The sequence below is a fragment of the Bos javanicus genome, chromosome 10, assembly GCF_032452875.1.
Source record: "Bos javanicus breed banteng chromosome 10, ARS-OSU_banteng_1.0, whole genome shotgun sequence".
Classification (NCBI taxonomy): Eukaryota; Metazoa; Chordata; class Mammalia; order Artiodactyla; family Bovidae; genus Bos; species Bos javanicus.
The window spans coordinates 17,575,726-17,600,075 of record NC_083877.1 but is presented as its reverse complement, the minus strand read 5'-3'; the positions used below and the strand labels follow the sequence as shown (position 1 = coordinate 17,600,075).

General features: G+C 37.2%; 1 protein-coding gene and 1 pseudogene across 1 annotated transcript in view; one reads left to right on the top strand and one right to left on the bottom strand.

Annotated features, from left to right (window-relative positions):
* Positions 1-24,350, top strand: part of UACA (uveal autoantigen with coiled-coil domains and ankyrin repeats) — an 85,989-nt gene that overhangs the window by 16,590 nt on the left and 45,049 nt on the right. The window lies entirely within an intron of this gene.
* On the bottom strand, positions 19,194-20,301 carry LOC133255713 (ubiquitin-conjugating enzyme E2 N-like; annotated as a pseudogene).

Genomic DNA, 24,350 nt, shown 5'->3' with positions numbered 1-24,350 from the left:
TGAAGGGAATGAATGTATCTGCTTTTTCTTCTAATTATTAATAATTCTAGGCAGATGTCTTGTTTAAAAGCCTTGAGATGCAATTGTATTTGTTTTCTTTGTAATTTAAAAACAGGGAGACCATTAAAATTGAAGTGAGGTGAGCAAAGGGGAGAAAGTGGAAGGAAATTTTGTCAGTGATCTCTTGCAGGTACAGATCATGGGTAAGGATTTTGGATTGTATTTGGATCCCAATCTAAAAAGTCCAGTAGGCCAATTCTTCTGTTTGTTTGTTTGCTTTTTACAAAACATCCCACAGTTTGAATTGTCTTGATTGTTTCCTAATATCACTTTCAGGTTAAATATTTGAGAATACTAACTACTGCCTCCAGTAATAGCAAAGGAGTGATATGATCTGACTTCGATTTTAAAAAATATTCTGACTACTGTGTAGAGTGTAAACTGTAGCTTACAAGTAGTCAAGGGGCACAGATAGAGTGGGGAGGCCAATTCATAGATTATCGTCATAGTCCACAGTGATGCAGAAACTAAAAAAAAACACAAAACTCCCGAGCAAAACCATAACATGTGCGTGTGCTCAGTGGCTCAGTTGGTTCCAACTGTTGGTGACCCCATTGACTGGAGCCCATCAGGTTCTTCTGTCTGTGGGATTTTCCAGGCAAGAATATTGGAGTGGGTTGCCATTTCCTCCTCCACAGGATCTTCCTGACCCAGGAATTGAACTTGCGTCTCTTGTGTCTCTTGCATCGGCAGGTGGATTCTTTACCACTGTGCCAGTTCTTCTTATTGCCATTAATTAATAGAAATCAATTTTATTGTAGGCTATTTAAAACATTTTCTGTATTTTCCATATACTCTCACTTGAGAAATAATGAAATGTTTAAAAATTGGCCTTTTAAAATAATAAACTCATGGGTTTATTTAAAAGCTCATCTTTCCTCCAAACGTTAAAGAGAAAGATGAGAATGGAATAACAAACTATAAAATGTGTGAGGCTGTGTTATATCTATATTGTTGGAAAAGTCTAAGCAAATTTTTTATTGTAAGAGTGAACCTCTGAGTTTGGCTTGCTTTGTATTTAAGTACTATGACTGAACTTGTTCTTTTTAAAAGAAATTCTTTCATTTTTAAGGAAAAGGCTGTGATTGAAGTACAAAAGATATTCTTAAAAAGAATTGAACCATCTCGTATTTAACAAAATAATTATATTGTATAAATACATATAAGTAAGTAGATTTAGCAAGTGTTTTTGAATATAGGAAAAAAATACTGTGCAAGTTTAAAACTGAATAAAACTTATTAGGAAGAATGTAATAAAGTTTAAGATTTTTACCTCAAGAGAATACAGGTTTTTTTAAATCTTTAATGTGTATGTTTTATATAAGACTTCAGATGAAATAGCTTGCTCTTCTTGATTTGTTCACAGTATGAAAGTGGTCCCCAAAAAGGGTCCTGCTGCACTCCAAAGGGATAGACAGTCTTCTCAGTCTCACACTCTGAGCCCTGATAGCTGCCTATTCAGATTTGTTTCCCAGCTTTGAACAGTAGTGATTTTAAAGCACCGAAGCTGTGCTAGATCTTAGATCTCCGCCTCATTAAACATCCTTGAAATTCAGAAAAATATGGTGATGAATATGAGCCACCCTTGTACCTCTCACAGTGATCCTGAGAGGATCACTGGGCAACATGTGAGAACCAGTGACCTGAAACTCTTACTGCTCACAGCGCCTAGCCCTGCCGTTAGCAAAGTCATGAGCTTTGTCACTGTCAACTGAGAGGTTATAAACGTAAACATTTATTAACTCCAACTGGAATAATCACTGCAATAGAAGTAACTACAATCCTTTGTTAAGATGAGAGTAAAGATACTGAACTTTAAGCTCCATAATTTCATAAGTACAGAGTATTATTTGAAATCTGTTGAGTATGCCACTATTTTATTAAAATCAATACAAAATATCCCAATTCCAATTGTATAGTGAAATACAGTTAGAATAGTTTGCTATAATTTCATTATAAAATAATACTTAAATCATACTAATTTGAAAACTACTTATTCGTGCTAAATTCAAATTATTCTTCATATGCAGTTACATGACTGATGTAAAATATGTGAAAAATTCAAAATTGCTAGTAAGAGTTATTAAATATTTCCAAAACTTGAAGACTATAATTAAACTAATTATCCAATTTAGAAATCTGCCAGGGCTTCCGTGGTGGCTCAGACGGTAAAGAATCTGCCTGCAGTGCAGGAGACCTGAATTCGATCCCTGCGTGGGGAAGGTCTCTTGGAGGAGGGAATGGCTGCTCACCCCAGTGTTCTTGCCTAGAGAATCCCATGGATAGAGGACGCTGACAGGCTACAGTCCATGGTGTCACAAAGAGTCGGACGTGACTAACACTTTCACTTTCAGTGAACGTCCAGACCCCAAACCAGGCATGTTTCCCATAAAGGTACCTTCCAGTACAATATTAATGTTATAATCCCTAACGTTAAACTCTAAAATCAATTCACAGTACTTAAAATAACAAAAACACCAATGGAAGCATTTGTTATTCATTCCTTTTTAAAAACTTTGTTTTCTCTGATTATAGAAAATTGTAATCCTTAGAGATTAACATTTAGATTGTGAAATCATCATATTTACATATATGTGACATGTCAAGATATCCAAGATATATTTATTCTGTGAAAAAAGCAAGTTGGAGGATAGCCTATTAGTATAATCCTAGTTTGGTTAGTTGGAGAAGGAAATGGCAACCCACTCCAGTGTTCTTGCCTGGAGAATCCCATGGACGGAGAAGCCTGGTAGGCTGCAGTCCATGGGGTCGCACAGAGTCGGACACGACTGAAGCGACTTAGCAGCAGTTTGGTTAGTAGAGAATTTTTTTTTTAATTGGAAAAATATATACTAAATTCTTTATTAAACTCTTAAAAGTAGTTTCCTATATTTAAGGAGTACAGGAATATGGGGTTCTCAAAGATACTCCTGCACCACACTTTAAGAGGTGGGTTAGATTTGGTATCATTCTGTGTGTTGAATAAACTCACGTACCAGGTTATTTTGATGCTGATGGCTTACCTGCTACATACAGCTCAGCTTGCAGGGCTGAACTGCTCTATGGAGTGAGTATCTTAGGTGGTAGAGGACAAAGGAAAGAAAACAGTCAGCAAAGGGACCCTATTTTCAAAGAGAAACTCCTCTTCTTGATTCACTTCAGGACTTCTTTGAAAAATTTTTCTGAAATTAAAAAGATTTGAAAACCACCATCTGAGATTGCTGTCCACATCAAGTAGAAGTTCTAGAACAGTTTGAGGGTATTTAGTAATTAAAACTTAAATGTTTCTACCTTACATATATTTGGAGTTTTTAGTTTTTTAGAACATTTTCTGTTATTTTCATTTTAATCAATTTAATCTGAGCAGGATGGGAAAGTGTGTTAGAAAAGAAGATGTTTCTACCATGATGAAATATTTCACATAATTTATAAATAGATTGCCAATATAAATTAATCTGCTCTGTGGACAGTAAAGTTCAGAAGAAATATCTATTTAAAAGGGAACCAATCAGTTTTATAGTACTTCATATTATATATATGTGATGCAGTATCAGATAATTTCAAAGTAATCTGTTTTGATTATGTGCATTTTCTAATTGTTGTATAATCATTGTTTATGTAGTAAAAGGAGAAACTAAGGATATTGTGCTTTCTTAAATAATATTTTTACCATTTTTAGAAACATAAATATTAACTTTCCTTTTATTGGTTGTTCCTCCCCACCTCCAAATGTCGGGGAGGAGAGGGAGACTTCTCCTTTTTGTAGTCCTTTCTCTATACTGGCTTGTTGTTCTTTAGTCACTAAGTCGTGTCTGGCTCTCGCCACCCCATGGACTGTAGCTTGTCAGGCTGCTCTGTCCATGGGATTTCCCAGGCAAGAATACTAGAGTGGGTTGCTGTTTCCTTCTCCAGGGGGATCTTCCCAACCCAGGGATTGAACTTCTGTTTCCTGCATCAGCAGGTGGATTCTTCACCACTGAGCCACCAGGAAAGTTGTAATGTTGGCTCTGTCTAAAAACCATGTGTGTGTATTCAACACATAATCTAAAAAAGTACAATTCAGTCCGTAAGCAAAAGCTGCTTATTTTCCTAACCTTCTTATACCTAAACACACAGCCTTCTGCTTAAAATGAAGGAAATTTGGACTTTAAGGTGGAAGCAAAGAAAGCATGTCCATGGCTGACAGAGTGGAAGACATGCATGGACTAGAATTGAACAATGTACGTGGCAGAGCTTTGGTAGGCAGCTTCACTCAGACCTCTTCTTGAGTTTTCTGGAGCAGAATTGATGCCAGGTTCACCCTAGCTCCAGACTTGTAGAGCTCAGCTCAGCTGTCATTTTCTGTGAGATTGCTCTTCCAGCTCTTTGTTTATATAGCTTTATGATAAATCCAGTTTTTCTTAAGGCTACTGAATGGGTGTTTTTTTCTTGCAAGTAAAGAAGCTTGAATAAAACAATATTCATTGTAGAAAATACAGAAAATATAAAGAATTCAGGTCTTCTCTAATCCCACATTCCATAGTTGTTAACTGTTTTGCTATTTCCTTTCATTATTTTTCTGAATGTTTATTCCTTAAAATTGTGATCTTACAACCTAGATTAATGTTTGCATGCCTTTTCAGTGTACTGAGCTCTCTGATCTTATTTCTACTTCAGATGAAAATTAAAGCCAAGTGAAACGAGAATTGGAGAGACTAGTAGGTATGTACTTTTAAAACCTGAATTTTGGAGAGATTTAGTTTTATTTTTAAAAGAGCAGCAAAGAGGATGCTTCTAAGCTAGTGAGAAAATCGGTGCTATTTTCAGTTTTTACAGATTTCCTCAGTGTTGCTCATACATGTCTTGTAAAAGTGTGAATTTCAAGTTTTGTTAAGGGAGACCCAGTTTCCTCTTGTCAGGGGAAGCCTTTTTGTCACCTTGATAAATTCACATTAGGCTTGTTTGAGCAGAAGCTCAATCTTGATTGGATTCGAAGATGCTGAGTTACACTGAAAGTTCACTGAAGTATTAAATGTCATCTTATTGTATTATAAGAAGTAAGCAGCTGACTAGTGGGCTGGATACTTCATCCAGTCTTTCCCTATAGGGAAGCAAGTTGATCAGAAGCTTTCTTGGTGAAGGCAGTATCAGAAGAGTGGGAATGAGTCATACCATTCCAATGTTTGAAGCCACCATTGTGTTTTGATGACTTGGTGTCCTGTCATCTTCCTTGCAAGGTCAGTACCTGAATTTCTGAAACTTTCCCTCTTAATGCACCTCTCCTTTTGTTCCAGTTTTTTCACAGTGACTTTAGTTGTGCCTCTCACTCTTGATTCCTATTTTTTGGTTAAATGACAACATAGGAAAGGCATGGTTGAGCCTGATCACGGCCGTCCACCTCTGTGGAGACTGTGGTGCATTAAGAGATCTATCACCAGAGATCCTCCTCAAGGCTGAAAGTCCATCAAGAAAGTTGAAGGATTTCCTTTTCAAACATGGAGGAGGGAGATTTACCAGAATTTGTTGGCTATCTCCCTCCTGTCACAACCATCAGCAGCAAATGTTCCCTGTAACAATTAAAATCACGTGTTTTTCTCACATTTTGGACTACTGCTTTATTCTCAGGGAGGTCTGTGGACATCTTTGGTCTAAAGGAAAGAGGGCCAAGACTGACTTATCTATATTTGCCATGGGAGTGGCCACATATAATGCTAATTATTTACCATTCCTGAACTGGATGATCCCCCAACAGCTTGATTCTATTTTATATATATGAGCTTATTTTAAAATTTGATTTTCCCTAATGTAACAAGGAAATAATTTTTAATTTTCTATATGTCATAATGCAGCTTTGGAGTCATAAAAGTGAAAAGTGAAAGTTGCTCTGTCGTGTGCGACTCTTTGCTCTCCATGGACTATACAGTCCATGGAATTCTCCAGTCCAGAATACTGGAGTGGGTAGCTGTTCCCTTCTCCAGGAGATCTTCCCAACCCAGGGATCAAACCACCAGGGAAGCCTATTTTGGAGTCATAGGATCTGCTAAAATCATCAATAAAGAGAAAAATCTATCCAACACATCTGTCAAATGAGTTTATCAGATATTCTGTCAAATAAGATTTGAGTCTGGGAGGTGTGTTGCAAACATTGCTTTGTTTGGTTGGGGCTTTCCTTGTTGAGGAAAAGCTGTTTGGGGCAAAACTTCTATACTTGGGAACGTTTACTATATAAGGAAGGAGTTAAATCTATGGAAAGGTCACACTCTTTAAGGCAATTGGAGGTAGGTGTTGGTTTAAAATAGTGCAATATACATACTCGGAGAAGGCAATGGCACCCCACTCCAGTACTCTTGCCTGGAAAACCCCATGGACGGAGGAGCCTGGTAGGCTGCCGTCCGTGGGGTCGCTAAGAGTCGGACACGACTGAGCAACCTCACTTTCACTTTTCACTTTCATGCATTGGAGAAGGAAATGGCAACCCACTCCAGTGTTCTTGCCTGGAGAACCCCAGGGACGGGGGAGCCTGGTGGGCTTCCGTCTATGGGGTCGCACAGAGTCGGACATGACTGAAGCGACTTAGCAGCAGCAGCAGCAGCAATATACATATTTCTGGAAGAAACCATGAAGCACAGCTTTTAGCTGGTTATTGCTAGCTCAACTAATTTGCCAAGCACAAATTCCCTTGAAAAATAAAACTCTAATACAGTGTAAAACACTCAATTTTAGACAGATTTTCAATTGAATATTTGTTACAAAAGCAAGCCACAGACATTAATTAAAAAATTAAATCATAAGTATTAAAGGATTATCATATATTTAGGTTTCTGTGTTCTTAAAAATTCTTCTCTTTGAAGTGTACACCTTAGTTAAAGATATTTCTGTGTATTATTGTCTAACTTCATGAACAGGCTTTATAAGCAGCCTGCCTGAGAAGTTATACAAAGGAAAATATCCGTAGTGTTGTTTTACATTTATATGGCCACCTTTCTGTGTGAAGTAGTCAGGCTGAGAAAGAATTCTTTGATTTCAGTATTTGTTAATTAAGTTTATTCAGTCACTCAACAGATACTTAAGTGCCTACTCTATGCAGCCAAGTGGCAAGGCTATGAGGGTGCAGAATACTACTCCCTGATCTTGAGGAACTTGTAGACAGACAAGGGTGGGTCAGGAGGCAGTATTACAGGGCTAACACATTTAAATATACAGTTACAGCTCTGTGTGGTAATACGTAATAGGGATAATACATAATAGGGAAGGTCTGACTTGGTCTGGGAAGGCAGAGCAAGTGTCTCTGCAAAAGCTGAACTGAGATCTAAAAAAATGAGTTATTGTTAAGCAGCATCGAGGAAGGAAATGCTGTAATTAGGTACTCTGTGAAGGAACCTGGTACTTTTGAAGAACTTCACTATGAAAAGAGATTGGAGGACTGAAGGGAGAGTATCCAAGTTCAAGATTACACTCCAGAAGTTAGAAGGGGCCAGACCATGAAGAATCTTAGCGATCATTTTAAGGAATTTGATCTTGAGAGCAGTGGGAAGTAGCGGAGAGTAAGTACAGTACGTTTACATTTTAAAAGTTAATCTATTTGAATTTGATAACTGTATAGTATTAATAGTTCTTTAGAGGGTATGTTGTCTAATCCCGACTTAACCCCTTGGTGGTGGTGGTGACGGTAATAGCAGTAATACTTAACTGCCATGTATCTTGCGTTTAGTCTATTGATTCTAATTTTTATAACTAATTGGGTGGTTATAAATGCTAAGTGATATTAGCTTCATTTTACAGATGAGGATACTGAAACTCTGAAGGGATAAATAATTTGACCAAGGTCATTAGCAAATAAGTTATCAAGCTGGGAACTTGCTGGGAACTCAGTCGAGGATTTTCTGATGCTAAATCCCTATTGGCTAATAGGAGCACACTCAGTAATAGGCCATTGTACTCTTTCTGGCCAAATTATACATTCAAACAAGTTGTCAAAGATGTTTTTAATAATGATAAATGAGTGCTTCTCTGAGACTGAGTTAGTTTTTAAACAAAATGAATAATAATAAAAAGCTTCTCTTAGTGTCCAGCAGAGGGAGCCAGAAAGACTGGTATTTGAATACAGTGGAGTTCTCCAAGTTAGGAATATTCATTTACAAGCACTTCTGTTGAACTCATATTAAAAATAACCATGTAAATGAAATATGTGTATTTTGATTTAAAAGTAAATGTTTATGTATTGAAAATGAGGAAGGATGTGTAACAAAATGTAAAGTTGTTATTATCTCTTTAACTGTGGTTTTGCTAGGTTGTCTTTTCTGCTTTTCTTGAATTTACATCACTCTTGTATAATTTGTCTACCCTTTTCTTGAATTTATATTAGTCTTGTATAACTTGTGTGTTATATGATAAAAATAGCTGTCATTTTTTTGTTTATATGGGTGAGATAAGAGCTATTAAATGGTTCATAAAGTGTTTTAAATGCTCTTCTAATCTAAAATGCATCGCCATTTTCTTGCATTATTGATTTGCTTGGGAAATCTTTTTCATATTAACTAGGTAAATTTAGGCCATTACTTAACCTGAATCTTCAAAATTTTGAGTTACTATAATCTACATTTAAGAAAATATATTCAGTAGAAATAAAAGATGTATTATTTTAGATTCTTGGTTATCATATTAATAGGGACATCTTAGAGTATAAAAGAAAAAATTCATTCTGAATAATATGTTTAATATGATTTGGATTTAGAACTGAGCTCATGGCATCACCTTTCTCTTGCATCCATTTTGTAGAAATGTAAAAAGTTTAAAACCAAGATAACTCTTCTATGGACTGATGACTAGATAATCTTTGCCCTTTTTTTGACAGATTGGTATACAAAAACATTGAAATTTAGAATTAGAGAGTCTTGAATTTGAATTTTTACTCTGTCATTTGGTAGCTGTTTCACGTTGGCAAGTTACTGAATGTCTCTAATTTTCTTTCTCTTTACATGGAAAATGAAGATGGTAAGTAAAAGTCTTTTTGCTCAAGTTGAGGATTATGTGAAGGGAATGTGAAGTGCTTATTATTAATAATAAATGTTAACTTATCGGGTTTGCAACTTTAATTTTATTTTTGCTGCAACCTCACTTCCAACAACTGAACTGAACTGATTTATCCTTTATGGACTCTCTATTTACTCCTACCCCCAGCTGCTAGAGAAATACACATCTTTCACTAACTGTGCTAGCCTATAATCATAGGTATCTTGCCCTGTATTCAGCTACTAAAGTAATAGCTTCGCATCACAGAATCCCTCCACCTTTTTTTTTTTTTACCTTTTGCTTCATTTGATTTCTGTGTTAATCAACTTGGCTATAGAAATAGATAACTCCCAGATTTCGGTGGCTTATAATCAAATTATCTTACACAAAGACTTCGGGCTGCCTGTGCAGAGTGGCCCTGTTCCACGTGTTTTCAGTCTAAGACCCAGACTGAAGGAGCAGCCTCTGTCTGGACTTGCAATTTGCATGGTATTGAGAGCTCAGAGGGCTGACTGAAACTTCTGATAGCCCTTAAAGCTTCGGTTCAGGTGTGGAGTGCCTCATGACTGCCAAAACATGTCACATGATTAGGTTCAAAGTCAGTGAGGCACAGGGAGAAATATTGTTCCCACTGGAGGGTATAGGCAAGTTAGAATTAATGAGCAGGGATATAGAGCCTTTTCCAAGGATGGGTATGGTAAAGAGTGAACAGTAATGTAATCTGCCACAATCTCGCCTCTTGATTACAAATATTAACTTTCTTCCTTTCTGCGTACTAGATTTATTTATCCTTTCCTCAAGAAAAATAGCTCATGAATTTCTTCCAATCATATTAAAGTCTTGAAGCACATTAAAATTTCTACATCATTTCTGTATGTAGATTTTCTTGATCCAGAGACAAGTCATCTTCCACCCTCTGTCTCCCCAGTGTACAATGATGGAGCAGGGATAGGCTGTCCACAGTAAACCCATTTGTTAAGAAAGGGGGAGAATGGAGGCACACAGCAATCACTGTGCTGTGCTTAGTCACTCAGTTGTGTCCAACTCTTTGCAACCCCATGGACTGCAACCTGCCAGGCTCCTCTGTCCATGGGGATTCTCCAGACAAGAATACTAGAGTGGGTTGCCATGCCCTCCTCCAGGGAATTTTCCCAATCCAGGAATCAAACCCAGGTCTCCTGCATTCCAGGCAGATTCTTTACTGTCTGAGCCACCAGGGAAGCCCAAGAATACTGGAGTGGGTAGCCTATGCCTTCTCCAAGGGATCTTCCCAACCCAGGAATCAAACCGGGGTTTCCTGCATTGCAGGCAAATTCTTTACCAACTGAGCTACCAGGAAGCCATAGCAACACATTCTTAGAATTGCCAGGGTACAGCAATCACTGGATCCTAGCAATTGTAAGAATGTGAGTGTGTGTATGTGTGTGCGTGTGTGTGTGTGTGTGTGCGCGCGCGCGCGCGCTTGCGTGTGTCACACATGCTCAGTAGCTCAGTCATGTCTGACTCTCTGAGACCTCATGGACTATAGCCCACCGGGCTCTTCTGCCCATGGGATTTCCCAGAAAGAGTACTGGAGTGGGTTGCCATTTCCTTCTCTAGGGGATCTTCCTGACCCAGGGATTGAACCCACATCTCTTGTGTCTCCTGCATTGGCAGGTGGATTCTTTACCACTGTACCACCTGGGCAGCCCCAGTTATAAGAATATTCTTGGGTAAATACAGTGAGGCCTCCTTTTCTTCACACTAGGGGATGCTCCTTGACTAGGCCCTGGTTGTGCTCCTGTGTGAGGCTCCCTAGGTCATCATTTTCTGTGGCCGTTGGCTGTGCCGTCTGTGAAGTGTTTCCTTTAATATACTCATCCATATTGGAACAGAGTGTTGGAGGGTATACCCTTCTCAGCTGGGGAATGGGTAAATGGTGAGCAGCTTTCCTGGCCTGCTTCTCACCTGTAGAAATGTGGGGACCCATGATGATCTAGGAGAGTAATAGACTGTTAACTCAGGCTAGGGATTGTTTTGGAAGTTGTCTTTTGTCTTTTTATCTATTTGATTTCAGTCAGATCCATGTGCTATGAACTAATCCTCAATTCCTTGAGAAATGCATTTTTCTCTAGACATCAGTACAATTATCTTGAGCTTATCAGGCTTCTCTGGCACCACATCCTTAGTCTCTTCCTGTGGGGAGTTACCCTCCAAGCCATTTTGTTCCACTGAAAGAGTTTACTGGGTGAAAGGAAAACATTTGTTTCCTTTACTCACAACTCACTGAATAGTTTTGTATTCCCAAGTGTGTGTGGGTTTTTCCCACACCACGCAGTTCTCTCTGGATACCAGCTGGGTGTCCTATACTATAACTCAGTGTTGGCACTACCCAGAACTAGCTCAGACCTCACAGTTTCAGGGATCAGTCGTGGAACTATAGATGCTCCTCTCCCACTTGGTGGCTCTGGTTAGTTCACGGGGTCGCAGAAGAGTCAGACACAACTTAGCAGCTAAACAACAGCAACATTAAGGTAATAATGACCTTAAATTTTAAAAAGGATACTCTGATTTTTGTATGTTATCCAAAACTCTGTAAGAAAGTTGTGGTAGACAGTATAATTATTTCAGATTATCCAATCCCCTGCTTCCTTGAAGATGATCATATATGTGTCTGTGTGTGTGTGTGTATAATATATATCCCCACGTGTATGACTTTTGCATATCTCACAAAGACTAGACCTCCCACGGTTATTGATTTGGGGACTGCTCATGTCATATGCTTTGGCCAAATTTGGGCCAGCCTTCTTGTTTCAATACTTTATCAAAAGAATGCCCTTCCTATAAGGGTTGTTCTTTCAGCCTTGGTTTTGGAGGGGCGTCTCAGGCTATTTCTACAGAGCTGACCCACAGTCTACAACATAATGTTAATAGGATATACAAGTTTGTTATTTTGAGAAACCACTGAAATTCGGAGGTAATTATTACAACAAAATGAACACTGCAGGAACTGGAACCAGAAGTAGGGTGCTACCTTCAGTACCAGTACCACCAAAAATAATAAAAATATGTGATGTAGGCATGGAGGCCAGGGGGTGGGACATGGGACAGCAAGGAAACTGTAAGCACAAACCACATAATGTAGTGGTAAACAAAAAGGTTAGGTGTAAAATATTAGACAACTTGGTGAAAAGACTGGAGTTGTGATTGGCATCTAAAGTGGGAGTATGTAAAAGTAAAGTGTTAGTTGCTCAGTAATGTTCAACTCGTTGCGACCCATGGGCTGTAGCCAGCCAGGCTCTGTCCAGAGGATTCTCCAGGCAAGAATACTGGAGTGGGTAGCTATTCCCTTCTCCTGGGGATCTTCTCAACCCAGGGATCAAATCCGGGTCTCCTACATTACAGGTGGATTCTTTACCACTGAGCCACCAGGAAAACCCCATTATTGAATCAGGTAGGGTTCTCCAGAGAAATAGAATAGAAGATACTTATATATCTCTATCTCAAAGATATCTGTATCTAAGAGAGAGATACTTATTTACTTTAAGGAATTAGCCTAAGTGAATATGGGATTGAAAAATCTGATGTAAGGCAGGCCAGCAGACTGGGAACTCAGGCAGGACTTCTGTGTTACAGCCATGAGGCAGGATTGCTTATTCTCTGGAAATTTTCAGATTTTGCTCTTTAGGTTTTCAAGTGATTGGATGAGGCCCTACCCCACATTATCAAGGGTTATCTCCTTTACCTCCTTTACCTGATTTCAGATGTTAATTACATCTACAAAATACCTTCATAGCAACATCTAGACTCATGTGCTGTTTTGAAGAGAGTGGAATGTGAATACAGAAAGTACATTCTAATAAATCTCATGATAAGGCAGCAAACAAATTAGTTTGATCACAACTAATAAACTAGATGTATTTTGGCTGAAGATGTTTGAGCCTCTAAAACAGTGGTTGGCAACTGTGGCCCACTGCTTGTTTTTTTATAAATGAAGTTTTATTGTAACACAGCAATACTTATTTTTTGTATATTGTCTGTAGCTGTTTTCATTCTGCAGTGACAGTTGAACAGTTATAAGAGAAACTGCATGGCTTGCAAACCCTGAAGTACTTACCATCTAGCCCTGTATAGAAAGTGCTTGCCAGTGCTTAAAGAGTACATAGAAATGCTGCTTGTGGTTCTTCTCTGTTATGGTTCATTCCTAGTTCAATATTTCCCTTCAAGTATGAATGTATACTTATTAAACGTTACAGTAGCAATGTTTTGTTGTTGAAAGCCACAGATTTTACTAGTTTCATAAAATTTAATAATTTCTTAATTTTTCTTTGCATGGACATTCAAATTTTCTCTTAGATCACTTGCTGAATTCAGTTTTTATGGATAAAATATATATGAATGCTGTTAGTTTTTAAATGAACACTTGTGTATCTTTGGGAATGAAGAGAAAGTACTTTTTGTACAAAATTTGGTCAGCTTCATATTATTACAGTTGCAGAATTCATTGTTTGTCTCTATTTTCCTTCTTTTAAGATGGTAAAAAGGTATATTTCTATGCCCAGCTCATCCCCCTTTTTTTAGATAATGGATTAAAAAAAAGTAAGCTATTTTTTAATTTGCTCCTTTATCTATAAAATGGAATCAGACTACAAGATACATTTGTTTGCTAGCCAAATAATAAATTGCAGCTTTAGTAGGTAGAGAGAGTCTAGGTCCTGGATTCAGACAGCCCTTGGTTTAAATGTAGTGGTTTGAAACAACAGCTATTTTACTTGCTGCTGACTCCATAGGTCAGCAGTTTGGGCTGGGTTCCACTGCTTGGTTGTTCCACTGGTCTTGTCTGGGATTACTCATGTGGCTGCCAAGTCATCTGGTAGTGCCTCTAAGGCTGGGTGGTCTAAGTTGGCCACGCTAATGTGTCTGGCAGTTTTTGCTAGATTGCATGACTGGGTAGTTGGGCTCTTCCTCTTGTAAGATCTCTCATGCTCTAGGAGGCTAGCTTGCTTACACTGTGTCAGCAGCAGCCCCAGAGGGGAAGCTGCAAGGTCTCTTGAGACTTAGATTCAAAGTTCTACAAGATCACTTCTGCCACAGTTCAACTTGTCAAGTCCAGCCCAGATTTAAGGGATGAGGAAATAAATGCCATCTTTTGATGAGAATCATGGCAAAGTCATATTGCAAAGGATGGGTTTACAGGAGAGGAGGGAATTAATAGTAGCTGCCCAAGCTAACACCATCAGTTGCTTAGTTCCTTTATGCCCCGTTTGGAAAGTAGAAATAACAATGTGACTTAGAGAGTTTTTCTTATAGTGTAACAATTATGTCTGTAAAGCACTTCGAAGTATTTCTTAAAGAATTTTGAAATTGAATCTTTATTTTAAATGCTGTGTTTTATTATTGTATGCTTAAATATCATCAGAGTAGTCATTCGTCCTCATTATTAATTTTGTCATGTATTTTTAATGAAGAGAAACATATTAAGACTCATTGGGAACAAATCCTGTGTAAAATAACTGTGCAGGAAGAGTTAGGCATATGTGTAGAACTATTATCTTTTTCATAGTTAAAAAGAAAAGCAGTTAACTTCTAATATGTTTGTAAAAACATGTATTTTCTTATGACCCTCTGTCTACATATCTTTGTATTTCCAACTTTCAATTTTAAAAATACTGGCTAGTAGGGTAAGATTTATTATCAGTTTAATTCTTGAAGGGTCTTTTTAGTTCTAGCAAACATATTTTTATTTAGCTGTTTCTCTGCAAAGCCAAGAATAAATAGAAAACCAAAGAAACAAAAATATCTCTTTATTTTTCACTGTAGTCAAATAGCATCAGAGGCTCTTTTATAAGTGTATCTGTTTTGCTTTTTACTTCGTCAAGAATAAACATAGAATGTTTCCTAAATCTGTCCTGTTTTCAGACATTAGCAGAAATGTTTGTTAAAACTTACCAGAAGTATTACTGTGTTCTTTGGTGTGTGTAAGGTGGGGTAGGAGGCATAATAGACCCTTCTTGGTTTTTACCTTTATACTGAATAAAATTCACTCATGACACTTAGATGTTAGAACTAATTTGAATACATTTTTCTCTAAAATTTTCTCAGGAGAAATTTTTCTCCCAAATAACCAATTGCTTAGCATTTTAAAGGGGATCTTAAATAAGATCTTTTATATCCAGCCTAAGAGCTCTATTCTTGTATGATACACATTTATAATTTGTTGTGTTCAAGATCTGTGTATATATTTACTTTAGAATTTGACGCTTCTTCTGTTACCAGAAGAATGTTAAAATAAAACAGGAAGGGTGAAATATGTAATATTATGAAAAAAATGATACATATTAAAATTGGAGAGGCAATTTCCTATCTATTTTAAACAACCTGTTTTGGGCCCCTAGACAGCTCTAATAAAGGAGCAAATACCTGCAATAGTTCGTGGTAGACAGTCTGGTATTTATACGACAGACTAGAATAGAATCAAACGGAGTGGTCAGGAAATCTTATCAAGGCAGTGCTGAGTCTTTTAGACTGTAGTTTGTTTAAAGTTATTTTATTTATTTATTTATTTTTAAAATTTTATAGCATCTTCAGTATTTAAGATGTTAGATTTGTTATTTAAGTAATAATAATAATTATTGTTGATTTTTCTTGACATTTTTATGTAGAGAAATTCAGGAAAGCAGGATTTAGCCTGTTAATGTCTTGGTCAGAAAAATGGTTGACAGGATAAATTTTCCCCTTCCTCTAATTGTTCCAGTGAGTCCTGACTAAATAGTGCTTTCAGATGACATAGTGGAAGACTTGAGTAGATAAGATGGGGCCTAATTAAATAAGGAAAAGGAAAAATCAGAAAGGGAAGAGAGCCTGGCATCTAGGAGAAAGATACTGGATGCACAGCTTTTGTTTTCCTGTTTTATTTTAACATTCTCTTTTTTTTTTTCTTTTTCTGTTATGTAAGATCTAACTTGCTGTTATATAAGAAAGAAGAGTAAATAACCTTTGGACTAAATGGAATGGGGGAAATATTTCTAACTATCATCAATCCAGTGAACTGTAGAACAGTTCTTAATTGTGCAGCCTAATCTTCAAGGAATGTTTATGCTTCATGAGCTTTGCTTTCTGCTGTTCGCTCCATTTTCAGTTGGGGCTTGTCTTGGGTTTAGTAATGAGAATGGTGATAATTGTAGTGTACTGTGGAAGCCTTAAACTCATTGAGTTATGTACTTTAAATATGTACTGCTTTTTACATGTCAATTATACTTTAATAAAGTGGTTTAAAAAAGAGAGATTTTGGCTGTCTTATTCACTTCTGTATCTCTGGTGCCATGCCTGACATATATTAGGTGCTTCATTGAAGTTTGTGCATGCAAATATGGAAGTTTTTATTTTTTTGATGTAAAGGACATCTAAGTTTCTGAGGCTTAAATTTTTAAAAGATACTTGCTTTTTACATCAAAGATTTATTTTCAGATGATTTGAGAAGTTGAAATTTCTTAATTAGTAGAAACCAGTGGACAGGTCTAACAAAAGAATTCTCTAATCATTCTGCAGCTAACTGCAATTGCCTTATACAGAATCCCATAATCTCCCAGTGACTCAGTTTCTGCATATATAATATGAGAATCAGTTAGCATTTCAATATGAGGAGGCTGAAGGAGGTAGTGGGGATAACACTATTCAGGGATTTGTAGACATGAGCATAGCCTGGTGTGCTACAGTCCATGAGGTTGCAAAGAGTCAGACATGACTAAGCAACTGAACAACAACAGGACATGAAGGAATTTGTTTTTCTCCTCCAAGAATAGGAAACTACTGAAAGATTTTCAGTGAGGTGGCAGAGGGCGTTTGAAAGGGAGTGGTGGTGGTGTGATTTGGTGTGCATTCTGAAAATCCCTTTGACTACAGTGTGGAGAATACAAGGGAAGGGGCTGGAATGAATCTGGACAGACTGTTTAGGAAATTAATGCAGTAATCCTGGTGAAGGATGGTGCTGACTTGAAGTAGGGTGATGTTGATTGACATGGAGCTGAGCAGTTGGATTTGAATAATGGGGAGGTACTCATCTCACACGCTAGTAAAGTAATGCTCAAAATTCTCCACGCCAGGCTTCAGCAATACGTGAACCGTGAACTTCCTGATGTTCAAGCTGGTTTTAGAAAAGGCAGAGAAACCTGAGATCAAATTGCCAACATCCCCTGGATCATCAAAAAAGCAAGAGAGTTCCAGAAAAACATCTATTTCTGCTTTATTGACTATGCCAAAGCCTTTGACTGTGTGGATCACAAGAAACTGTGGAAAATTCTGAAAGAGATGGGAATACCAGACCACCTGACCAGCCTCTTGAGAAACCTATATGCAGGTCGGGAAGCAACAGTTAGAACTGGACACAGAATAACAGACTGGTTCCAAACAGGAAAAGGAGTACGTCAAGGCTGTATACTGTCACCCTGCTTATTTAACTTATATGCAGAGTACATCGTAAGAAACTCTGGGCTGGAAAAAGCACAGGCTGGAATCAAGATGGCTGGGAGAAATATCAATAACCTCAGATATGCAGATGACACCACCCTTATGGCAGAAAGTGAAGAGGAACTCAAAAGCCTCTTGATGAAAGTGAAAGAAGAGAGTGAAAAAGTTGGCTTAAGGCTCAACATTCAGAAAACTAAGATCATGGTATCTGGCCCCATCACTTCATGGGAAATAGATGGGGAAACAGTGGAAACAGTGTCAGACTTTATTTTTTTGGGCTCCAAAATCACTGCAGATGGTGACTGCAGCCATGAAATTAAAAGACGCTTACTCCTTGGAAGGAAAGTTATGACCAACCTAGATAGCATTTTGAAAAGCAGAGACATTATTTTGCCAACAAAGGTCTGTCTAGTCAAGGCTATGGTTTTTCCAGTGGTCATGTATGGATGTGAGTTGGACTGTGAAGAAAGCTGAGCGCCGAAGAATTGGTGCTTTTGAACTGTGGTGTTGGAGAAGACTCTTGAGAGTCCCTTGAACTTCAAGGAGATCCAACCAGTCCATTCTAAAGGTGATCAGTCCTGGGTGTTCTTTGGAAGGAATGATGCTAAAGTTGAAACTCCAGTACTTTGGCCACCTCATGCGAAGAGTTGACTCATTGGAAAAGACTCTGATGCTGGGAGGGATTGGGGGCAGGAGGAGAAGGGGACAACAGAGGATGAGATGACTGGATGGCATCACCGACTCGATGGACGTGAGTCTGAGTGAACTCCGGGAGTTGGTGATGGACAGGGAGGCCTGGCGTGCTACAATCCATGGGGTCGCAAAGAGTTGGACACGGCTGAGCGACTGAACTGAACTGAAAGTCTCTGAGATTTGGTGCCAGGGGAACAAGGAGGGTCTGGTGTCAAGACTCATCTCTATATTTCTGTCTTGTACAACTAGATGGATAATAGTATCATTTACTGTGTTAGTGAAAGTTGGAGTAAGATCAAGTTTCAGGAGGAAGAACATGTTTATAGTTTGAAACATTGAGGTACTTTTAAGACACTGAAGAGGGATTGTCAAGAAGAAATTTGAATATGTGGGCCTGAAGCTTAGAGAAGCCTGGGTTGCAGATGTGTATATGGCAGTCGTATGTGAACAGATTTTTTAATTACAATATGATGAAGTGCTTTGTCTACAAGTTGTGTTTAATTTTCTAATTTGTGGTGTTATTTCAAACCTGGTGATTTTTCTACTCATCTTTTTTTTTTTTTAATTTTAATTTTTTTAGAATGACAGAAAATATTTTACTAAAACATAAGATTTACAAAAGTTTCCAGACAAGCCACACAAAATGATCACAAGGTTTTTCTTGAAGGGAGAATTCTACACTTGACAGGAAGGTCACAGTGTTACTAATAAGGGCTGTGATATTTGTTTAATGTTTCCATTTTAGTTCAAATGATAGAGCTTGTCCATCTACAGTGTCTAAATAAAGTTAGACTTGGCTGGAGAGCATATTCTAAAAAATTGGCTAGCTGTTTTTACCCAATGCAGTTAGATCACCATAAGACGGGAGAAAGGAACTCATTAAATAAACTAAAACTACCTTCTCCCTCACCAAAAAAAAGTATAACACCCGCACCCCTGCTGCTAACCCTGACCACCACCTTTATTCACAGTGCTTTCTATTTAAACCGTGATGGGGGAAATGAGTAAAAGCAGAGAGGGGTCACTGCTTTTGAATGTTTCACAACATCCAGATAATACTTGTAGCCTCTACTCAGGCTTTACAACAGTGAATCAGGGCAAGACATAGACTTGCTAATGTGTATTTAATCACCAAAGGACTGAACCTGTCCAGGCTTTTATTCTGTAATGTTTTTAAGACTGTGTCCATTAAATGCAAACAAAAAAGGAAGACGTCTTGGCAGAACAGAAGTCATGCAGACTTGATGATCGGATCAATGTAAATATTATTCATGGCATATAGCCTAGTCCATGCTCTAGCTGTTTCTATGGCTTGGGCTTCGTTGGCCTTCCAGTGCTCTTATACTGTTTGCTAATGGATTATCTGGTTTGGAAGCACTTAACAAAGCCAGGATCCATAGCAGAACTGTTCATATGGCAGTGCTGGGGACCACCTATTCAAAATATCTAAACATATTCTTCCCAGCTTGTCTACATTAGGATGATAAATTTTGGTTACAAAATGTACTTTAGGGGCTGTCATTGGGTACTCTTCTGGAAGGAATAGTTCAAGTTTAAAAGTCCCTCCCTCAAAGGGGGAATCCTGTGGGCCAGCAGCGACCACATGAAAATAACAGGCATTGCTTTTCTCTGGTTCTGCTCTATGCCAGGAACTGGTTCTGCCAGCAGATGCTGGGTTTCCTTGATAATCTTGTGGGGCAGCCCGGCCATCTTGTTCGATCCTGAGTTCGGCCTCTGATCTTGTCTCCCTACTCATCTTTTAGTAGGTAGTTTACTAAACTATCTACTTTTTTTCCTACAATTTTTTTTTTTCTGATTTTCTCTCTTTGGAACTATTTCTATACCTTCCAGGTAATTAATGTAGTATTACAGCAGGGAGAATCCCATAGACAGAGGAACCTGGCAGGCAACAGTCCATGGGGTCATAAAGAGTCAGACACAACTGAGCATCTGAGCATAGAACATAGATGGCAGTGTATTATGATTATTTGCATGTTTACATATGTATCTGTCTTTTTCATATTGTGAGAGCAATTGAAGAAAATAACTGGGTTTTATTCCTGTGAATTGCCTGAGGCCAGGTCTCATGTATGTTTTGTTCCCTATTTTATATCCTGCACCTGACTTGTGGCATAGCACATACCAAATGATAATGTGTATTTAAATCCTGAGTCAAGTATTTAAATATATCCCTTTACACATAATGCTTGGTAAATTTTTACTGAACAAAATAAATTATCCCATCTTCTGACAGTTATTCAGTATTTTAGAAACGAAAGACAAAACTCCTTTGCTGCTTCTCCTTATCTGTGTTAGCGGTTTTTGACTTGGAGTTCTTGGATTCCATATTTGTAGAGAGATCAGTGATCCTCCAAAAATAAATGTAAATTATTTTGATTATGTGCTTATATATACATTTAAAAAGAGTGTCCATTCCTTTCATCTCATTCTTGAAGGGGTCTGTGACACTAGAATGATCAACAACTGTGAATTAGTTTAGCATGTCTTTTTCTTGGTTTTAAGCAGTTTCTATGAAAGTTTTGTGGTAATCTGTGAAAGTTTTCTGTATGTTTCTCTTTTGGATAATGCATCTAAAATGGCCTTTAGGCTAAAACTGGTCTTTAAATAATATTACCTGTGACCTATTGAGTCTATCCCTTAAATATATAAATACTTTATATGAATTTGCATATATTTTAAAGTCTACTTGCTTATTTGCTTCTATAAAGTTCTTCTCAAGAGACCTTCTTTCCTAAATATTGAATAAATGAAGCAACTGTTGGACTCATTTATATTTAAAAATCTTAACCAGACCTTTTAACAGAGAAGAAATTAGAGGTTAGTATACAAAATTTTTAGTAATTTTTTTTCTGTGTGGTGGAATTTCTATTTTTATATGTAAAGTTAAATGTATTACAAATTTTCTACATTAGATATGTATTATGTAAACATTTTTAAAATTTCATTTAATTTCTGAAAAGTTATGAATTTGCAGTTGATGCTAGTATGAGGAAATCACTGTTGAAACTTTTAAGTGATTTTCTTTATGGTGACTTAGTGTTTAAAGGTATCATCTATTTAGGTCTACCTAGAATCTTTGTGTTAGAATGTTTTATTTATTCTCTAGAAACAACTGTATTTTGATTTTTACCATAGATGTGTTGGCTTGGTACATTCTGAGTTTAATGAATAGCTTCTTTTCAAACAGTACAGTACTGAAGTACAGAAACATATTTATTATAATATGTGGTAAATACTTAATGCTTTAAAAAAAAAACTGCTTCTTTTCAGAATCCTTTCATTCAGTAGCACAGGACTCATCTTGTAAGTATATGGCTGTGAATGAAAATGGCTTCATTTTAATCCAGAGAGGACTGAGTGGAAAGGATATACTGTGTTTCCTGCCAAATTAATGAATCAGTTAAGGGCCTTGGTGAGAGGCATGTTAAAAAATTTATACATCAACCACATTTATTGGACCAAGTGTCAAAAGTGCATGAACCAGAAGTTGAGAGAATAGTTTAGCCTAGTGAACCCCTGATGAACCTGTAACTCAGCTTTAACAATTATTGACCTGTGGTCAATCTCATTTCATCTCTATCTTCACCCTCTTAATTTTGTTTTTAAAAGTTTATTAATTAATGTAAATCATGCTAATGATATTGTGAGACTGCATTCCTTTTGTTTTCTTTTGAATTGTGGTAAAAAGCACAGACAGTTTACCATCTTAACCATTTTTAAGTGAACATGTCAGTCATGTTAAGTATATTCACACTGTTGTGCAAATTATCATCAGAAAATTTTCACCTTATAAATCTAAAATACATCCATTAAATAACAACTCCCCATTTCCCTCTTTCCCCAGATCCATTCTATGTTTTGTTTCTCTGAATTTGACCACTTTGGATACCTCATAAGTGGAATCATAGAGTATTTGTCTTTGGAGGGCTGAAGTTTATTTCACTTAGCATAATGTCAAGATTCATCTGTGGTGTAATATGTGAAGAATTTCCTTCCTTTTTATGCCTGATTGCTATTCCAATGCATGTATATACCACATTTTGTTTATCAATTCACCCATCAATGGACATTTGGGTTGCTTCCACCTCTTGGCTATTGTGAATAATGCTGCAGTGAACATGGGCGTGCAGATACCTCTTTGAGACTCTACTTTCAATCCATTCAGATATATACCCAGAAAAAGGATTAGTGGATTGTGTGGTTCTATTTTTAATTTTTTGAGGAATCTTCATCTCGTTTTCTGTAGTGGTTACACTGTGTTCATTCCCACCAACTGTGGGAAGGGTTCAAATTTCTCCACCATCTATGGGAAGGGTTCAGATTTCTCCACATTCTGAGCAGAACTTACCATTTTCTAATTTTTTGATCGTAGCCATTCCAATGGGCGTGAAGTGATATCTTATTACGATTTGATTTGTATTTCTCATTTAAGGATGTTTAACATCTTTTTATATGCTTATTGGTCATTCATATATCATCTTTGGAGAAAGGTCTAATTTAACTCCTTTGCCCATTTTTAATTGGGTTATTTGTTTCTTTATAATTGAGTTACAGTTCTTTATATAGTCTCCTTATTAACTGTTTATCAGATACATGATTTGGAAATACTTTCTCATTCTTTGTCTTTCATACGGGAGTTTTTAAGTTGGATCTAGTTCCAGTTTTGCTTTTGTTGTCATATATAAGAAATTACTGTTAAATCCAAAGTCATAAAGCTTTTCCCTGTATTTTCTTTTAGGAGTTTTATGTTTGAATGTTAAATTTAGGTCTTTAAATTTAGTCTTTAATCATTTTGAATTAAGTTTTCTATATGGTGTAAGGTAAGGGTCCATCTTCATTCTTTTGCACGTGGATATCCAGTTTTCTCAACAGAAATTGTTGAAGAGACTGTCCTTTCACCGTCAACTGGTCTTACACCCTTGTTGAAGATCATTTGACCTTATATATTAGGGTTTATTTCTGGTCCTTTATTCTACTTCATAGATCTGTGCTGTGTGTGTTCTTAGTCGCTCAGTTGTGTCTGACTCTTAGCGACCCCATGTAGCCCACCAGGCTCCTCTGTTCATGGGGATCTGCAGGCAAGAATACTGGAGTGGGTTGCCATGTCCTCCTCCAGGGGATCTTCCCAACCCAGGGATCAAACCCAGGTCTCTTGCATTGCAGGCGGATTCTTTACTGTCTGAGCCCCCAGGGAAGCCCAATGAGCTATGTATCTGTTCTTATGACAGTACCATACTGTTTTGATTACTATAACCTTGTAGCATGCTTTGAAATCAGAACATGTGAGACCTCAAACTTTTTCAAGATTATTTGGCTATTTTGGTTCCCTTGAAAGTCAATATGAATTTTAAGATAAATTTTTCTATTTCTTAAAAAAAAAATGCCTTTGGAATTTTGATAGAGATTATATTGAATCTGTGAATTGCTTTCAGTAGTATTGACATTAATGATAGTAAATCTTCCAGTCTAACATGAACTGTCTTTTCATTTATTTGTTATCTTCTCTAATTTCTTTCAGCAATGTTTTGTAGTTTTTGGTATACAAGTCTTTCACTTTATTGGTTTAGTCCTAATTATTGTATTATTTTTGATGCTATTGTAAGTGGAATTGTTTTCTTAGTTTCATTTCTGGATTACTCCTTGTTAGTGTATATAGAAGCATAATTGTTGTGTGTTGCTTTTTTATCCTGTAATTGTGCTGAATTCATTGATTGGGTCTAAATTTTTTATTCTTGTGGAATTTTTAGGATTTTCTGCATATAACATCAAGTTCCCAGGTGGCTCAATGATAAAGAATCTGCCTGCCAATACAGGAGACCTGGGTTCAATCCTTGGTCAGGAAGATCCCCTGGAGAAGGAAATGGCAACCCACTCCAGGATTCATTCCTGGGAAATCTCATGGACAGAGGAGCCTGGCGGGCTACAGTCCATGGGGTTGCAAAAGAGTCAGATATAACTTAACAACTAAACAACAACAACATATACCATCATGTCGTCTGCAAACAGAATAATTTTACTTCTCCCTTTCCAATTTGAATGCCTTTTGTTTCCTTTTTTTGTCTAATTGTTCTGGGTAGAACTTCTAATACTTTGTTGAATAAAAATAGTGAGAGTGAGCATCCTTATTTTGTTCCTGATGG